The sequence below is a fragment of the Patella vulgata genome, chromosome 6 (genome assembly GCF_932274485.2).
Source record: "Patella vulgata chromosome 6, xgPatVulg1.2, whole genome shotgun sequence".
Classification (NCBI taxonomy): Eukaryota; Metazoa; Mollusca; class Gastropoda; family Patellidae; genus Patella; species Patella vulgata.
In genome coordinates this window covers 55,663,007-55,669,534 of record NC_065884.2, presented here as the reverse complement: position 1 = coordinate 55,669,534, position 6,528 = coordinate 55,663,007, and positions in this window count along the sequence as shown.

The window sequence follows — 6,528 nt, the reverse complement described above, 5'->3', positions numbered from 1 at the left end:
ATTTGTTGTCAAAATCGTGTACATCTGATTAGTATTACATTACTAAAACTAAGACATAGTTGTGTTGTGTTAAATCTCGGGGGGGGGGGGCAGTCTCGGGCCCTGGGTGGGAGGTCTTTATTTTCTTATTTGCTGAAGTTATTAAGCTGTAGAAGGTATATAAATGCCATTTACACTGATACATATGGTGGCTGAATGGTATCAGGTCGTGATCTCTCTACTCAAAATGTCCGGTTAAAATTGTCAACAATTATGACCCAACTGTCGTGCCATCTGCTCACTGAAATCCCAGTATTCCTTATTCCACCATCTTTTATCTGTAGTGAGTTGACACTTTCATAAGGCTATCTGAAATTCACACCAAATTTGAAAACGATCTGTTAAAAACTGTAGCCTCTATCCCCTCTATGGAAGTCACAAAGTTTTCAGCTAAGGGGCATAACTCTGGAACGAAAGTTCGTGGAAACCTGATTATCGATAGGGTTGGTCTTCTCATCATGACCCGAAGGCTTCAAATAAATTTGAAAATATCGCAGTCACAGAGTTTTCAGCTAAGGGGGCATAACTCTGGGACGAAAGTTCGTGGAAACCTGATATCGATAGTGTTGGTCTTCTCACCATGACCCAAATGCTTCAAATAAATTTGAAAATAAATCCGTTAAAGCGTTCACATTGTGCACCAAAATCAAATTCATCCGAGGTTGTTTGTTTCTAAAAACACCACACAAGGGTGGTCACATTCTAGATTTAGTGATAACTGCGCCAACAGTGGCTTGATCAAATGTTTGAAGGTTGAATATAATCTAATCTCAGATCTCTATTCCGTTATTGGTGAACTGAATTTTTACTAACCAAAACCAACTCGAACTTTAATTTCCTATCGCAATACAAAAACAAAAACATTGAACATTGAAGATTTTAAGACATCGATAACAAGTATAGTAAACTTTTAGATTGTGTCCAGCGAGTTCCTGGTGTTGATGATCAGATTACACTTTATAATGCAGTACTACCAAACATTCTTGATAAACATGCACTAGTAGTGACAAAAAACATTATTTTATGACCGAATAATTTTTTAGAATATGTAATTATAAGTTTCTGTGTGAAGATTTTCGGGTGATTTTCCTGGAGATCATTATAGTGTTTTCTGATGATTTTGGATCTACTTGCTGCTGTTGCGCTAAAAGGGACTACACAAAAGAAGCTATTGCGTCAGCCGTATGGATATTCAAACCTAGGGGGACTGCATATTTCTGAAGCAATGGCCCGAGAAGTACCTCTCTGGCCATTGCTGGATTGGCTTCTGATACTTGAGCTTTTGAGTGAGTGTTTCTATTCTTCCCGTTCAATCAAATCTATCCCAAGAACAGCAACATGACAGCCTTTCGTTTAATCTGGGGTCTTCCCTAAAACAGTGATTTAAGGTATTAAAAACGGTGAAAGTATTGTTCGTCTCTGAACAATATTGTTTACATTGTATCCGTGTTGATAACCTCTTCTGATTAATTGGGCATAATAAAATTGTGAGTCATGACGTAACGTTATGTAAACATATTTGGTCCAATTTTGAGCTCTTAAAGCGTAATGATGTTGTTACGCAGTTAGCTATTAGTTGTTAATCGGACCAGTCATAATTTGGAACATAAATTTGCTTCCTCAACAGCAGTGTTAAAGGCTCAATACCACTCTTGATGTAACTGAATAATATGTCCCAATCTTTATTCTGGTCAACAAATTGTACTATTTTAGAATATTTCAATTAATTGATGATACAAATTTCAACTTAACACACCTTATTTAAAAATTTTGAAAAATTCAACATAATGGTTTGAAACGTCTAACGTAAACCTTTTCAAATGAAACTTCGATTTAAAAATATTTGCGAACCCTCTGGACAATTAAAATAGGATGTAATGGATAATTTACACAACAGGTAGGACACTTAACCATCTAGTACTTAGATTCAGATATTATTTATTTTCTGGAGCTTTCAAGCCAGCAAGAGTGTTATTGTCTCTTTAAGTGGGATTAGCTCTAATCAAAGAAAACACTGCGAGGTGTTTGGGGGGACTGTTGTTTTCAATTTGTCAATCCAGAATCTTTCGCTTATTAGCCTAAGTGTTTTAATTCAATTTGAAAAAGTCGCTCTTACTCTTTTCTATTGGCGTGACAATGGGATTAGAGAGAGAGAGAGAGTTTAACGTTCACTCGACACAAACTAAGTCATTTCGGGACTAACATATGGTTCAGTTTTATTTCAATAATTCGCTTGCGTGTATGCGTCTTTACCAGTGGGAGGAAATCGGAGGACCCGGAGAAAAACCACGAGGTTGAACAGGCGACCCTACTCCTCGTCACGTACAACCGGGGAATGGAAACCACGTCAGTTGACTCCATGACACAATGGGATCAGAAATGTCATGATTTGGTTGGTTGAAGTGAGATTAGCCCTAGCCATGTTTATATCTCGTGACCTATGACGAAAAATTTAGCTGGCTTTATCATTTAGCACTAACTCACTAACACGTTTACTTAAACATACATTATGCAAGAGCTAAATCTGTCTATTGCAGTTCTTTCTTTAGGCCTGAAATGTTATCTAAATTATTAATTAGACATTAATTAACTTATCAAGACCATAATCAACTCTAGATGGCATCGCTAGCCTGCGATCTTTAGTGGATTGTGAGCCGATTTACTGCATAACTTTCCTTCACGATTTAACGATTAAATGGATAATCGAGACTATGCTGTTTATCGTACTGACTTTAGTAATGATGGCCGAGGCTAGGCGGGAATTTCAACGGCTTAGTTCTCGGTTCATACTGGATCAATTTGAATGAAATTTACAGCAAATTGCCTTTACATTATCTAGTTTTTAACTATTATCGAATCTCCCATAATGTATCTTTAATATAAATGAACTCTTACCAATAATTACACGCATTGTTAATACATCAATTATTCAAGGTAATGTAAGCCAGTTAAAAAAAAATCACCATTGTCAAACCACTATCGAAGAAACCAAATACACTAATAACCTAAATAACTCTAGACCTGGGATCCAGGTGCGATTTTTGTGCCTGGATCCTACCGCCACTCTCGGCGGCTCCGAGTTTCTGATGTTACTTGCAGATGGAGTTTGGATTCTAGATTTGAAATTTATTTTCTTCGAGAAAATGATAGTACATTCAAAGCAGGAGTTTGCATATTTATTTTCAACTGAAACGATTTCGCCACATCATAAACAATAGTATTGGCTTAACATAATTTATGACATTTATAATACAAATCGCTATCAGACAAATGGAAATCGAAATATAACAAACAATTCGTATTAAATAATAAATTCATAAGTACTAATAGATCGCATAGATGACAGCTTGGGATACTATTGACTTAAAGGAGCTAAATCGCTAACATTTGGGACCTAGAAATTCACAAAAGTGGGTCGCAACGCATATAATACTGTAATATGAATGTATATAAACTGATTTACATTTAATGGTTTCCATTTTTACTCCAATTTCAAATCAGTTATGTTCGGCGAAATAAGTCAGCAATCTCAATCGAGTGCAAATTTCTAGCGTCTAGTTATTCTAGTCTACATAACTCCATTTGATTTGGTGCAATATGTCTAGCCTCGTCCCTCGAGTCTCTCAATACAACTGGGGCTGAAGCGCATTATCGTGTACCAATGTTAAAAAAATTATTTTATTTTAAATATCGGATATCAGAAGCTCATCTTTTCCCGGTAAGTTTACATCATCAATGTTGATTTAAATTGACCAATAATTCGTGTTTTCGATGTCGAAGATTTTGGAGGATTTTGAGTTACGGACTTAGGTCCTTTAAGTTATTTGAGAGATGGAATGGGGGGAGCGGAAAGGGAAATTAGTACAATTGAGAACATGTGTAGGCTTCCACAAAATAATCGTTTTACTTTTTGTAGGAACTAATGGTCGGAAGGTAATAAAGCCAAGCATTTATTCTATTGGTAATAAACAAAACTATGATATAAAAGAAATATTGTTATCTTAAAGTCCCAGTGGGCCAAGGGATCTAATTCACGAAAAACTCAACTAACATATTTTAAAGATGCAGACTTTTTATTTGTTAAGGTTTAAAAACAATGATAGTACAAAGTTTAGCTCTTGGCCAATGAAAGGTCTAAATTATTTCAATACTTTAGCTTGAGTTTTTTTGTGAGTAAGACCCCATTTAAATATTTCATTTACTTCTGATAAACAGTTTGTATTATACATGTTTTTAATTTTATAATTTAACTCACAAACTTTGAACATTTCTTTTCTTGCTGAAAGTGATAATGGGGTTACTGGGACTTTAAATTGTAGCCACAAAAATGTTTTTATTAACATCAAAAGTTGTTTTTTGTATTTTTTAATCCTCTAAAAATACATTTAGATTTTTAAAAAAAATATACCTCTCCTGTTTACCTGTGTGGTAACATATATATTTATGACAAAAGATTTAAAATTATCAACATTAACAGAACCCGGGGATAATGGCTAGTATACAGCAGGCCCAATTTAAAGGGACAAATTAGGTATCTTAAAATAAAAAGTAATTTATTATTTCATTTATGTTGTATATGATTGTGCCAAATAAATCTATCTTCTACCATACTGACATACAAATTGCAGAACAATGACCAGAATATGCCTCTTTGTCACTGTTGTTGCAAGGGACCCAGTGACATTTCAGCCAAGGGTCCCATGCAAGCTTAATCGGGCCCAGACAGAACCCCCTTATCTGTTAAAGGAGGATTTTCTTTTCAATTTTAAGCTGTTTACACTAAATCAGAAAGCAAATTATTTGGGTTAGATAGAATAATTTTACAGTGGCTAAAATAAGGCTTGACAGAGAGTTCACACGGAGTAGTCAGATCAAATTTTTAATTAGATTAAAGTAGAATGTAGTAATGTTACGATTTACTAAATTATAGTTATAAATCAGCTACATCTTTAAATTAAACAATATGTACAAATTTGCATAAAAAATAAAAATCAGTAACAAAGATTGAGAAATTCATAGCATAACAAACACTTTCTTATGAACAATAACAATAACAAACAATGAAATATAAACAATATGTGTGCTTTTGATTGAAATCATTCATAAATAATTTATGTTTATTTAAATTAAAGATGCATTATGTAAGATCTAAATCTGGCCATTGCAGGTTTTTACCTTGACTTCAAATGTTATATAAATTATTATTTAGACATTTATTCACATGACAAGCCTAGAATCAACTCTCTAGATGGTGGAGATTTAAACAGATTGGAAGATGGTCGCCATTAAATGATTTAATTAAAATATGGAAAAGCGAGGCTGAGTCTCGATTAACAAGTAACACTGCAACGATAATAAACAATCTGCACAACATCTTCCAACACCCATAACTTTGATCCAAATAAGGTAATTTAAATGAAATTTTCAATATATTCATTTTCCAATATCTATTTTTCAACTGTAGCAAGAACAACCAGCTCTTTATCTAAGTCTTACATAATGTATCTTTAATAATTACCTTTTACAATTCATATAGCACTTGATAAATAGATATATTCATATAAATAATAATTCACAGAATTATTTGTATTAGAATCTTGTTTGTGTAATAATTTATATAATCACATCTGCATAAAGCCACAGGTATCAAAGTACAAAAATATGAAACTGATATTTCCAAAAACTTAAGCTCAATAACCACTGGCATCAAGGCAATGAAATAAAATTAAAGTAAAACCACTAGAACAAAGAACATTTTGATAGAATCCTACACAATTTAATATGTTTCCTAAAACTGCTATTACACAGCTGAATGCCTACAGCTATGTAGTAATTGACTAACATGTGCCTTAATGGTGATTAAATGAAATGCATCTATCTTTAAAGGATATATCAGTTTTCCGAGAGAGGTGCCATTTGAAGGAATCTGAATTACATTTAATTGGTGCCAGTGGAAATAAGGCCTTACTGTTTTGCATCAGGAATATACAATAACAGGGAAATATTAACATCAATAAATATGACCAAATAAATTTTGGACAAACTGTAGCGATGACAATGTAAACTATCTTAGAATAAATAACTGTATCAAACATAACAAATTATATTACATCTTTGAAATATTGTTGTTCTACTAAACATTCTTTCAGACTTTTCAGTTGTGGATATTTTATCAAATTCTATCTGAGCATTTGATGTTCCACATCTTAGTTCTTCAAATGCTAAATGAAATATATTAAAATCAATCAATTGAAAATATAGATCTGAATCAATCAAATTAATGAATCAAATAATTCAATCAAATTAATGAATCAAATAATTCAATCAAATTAATGAATCAAATAATTCAATCAAATTAATGAATCAAATAATTCAATCAAATTAATGAATCAAATAATTCAATCAAATAATGAATCAAATAATTCAATCAAATTAATGAATCAAATAATTCAATCAAATTAATGAATCAAATAATTCAATGAAATTAAT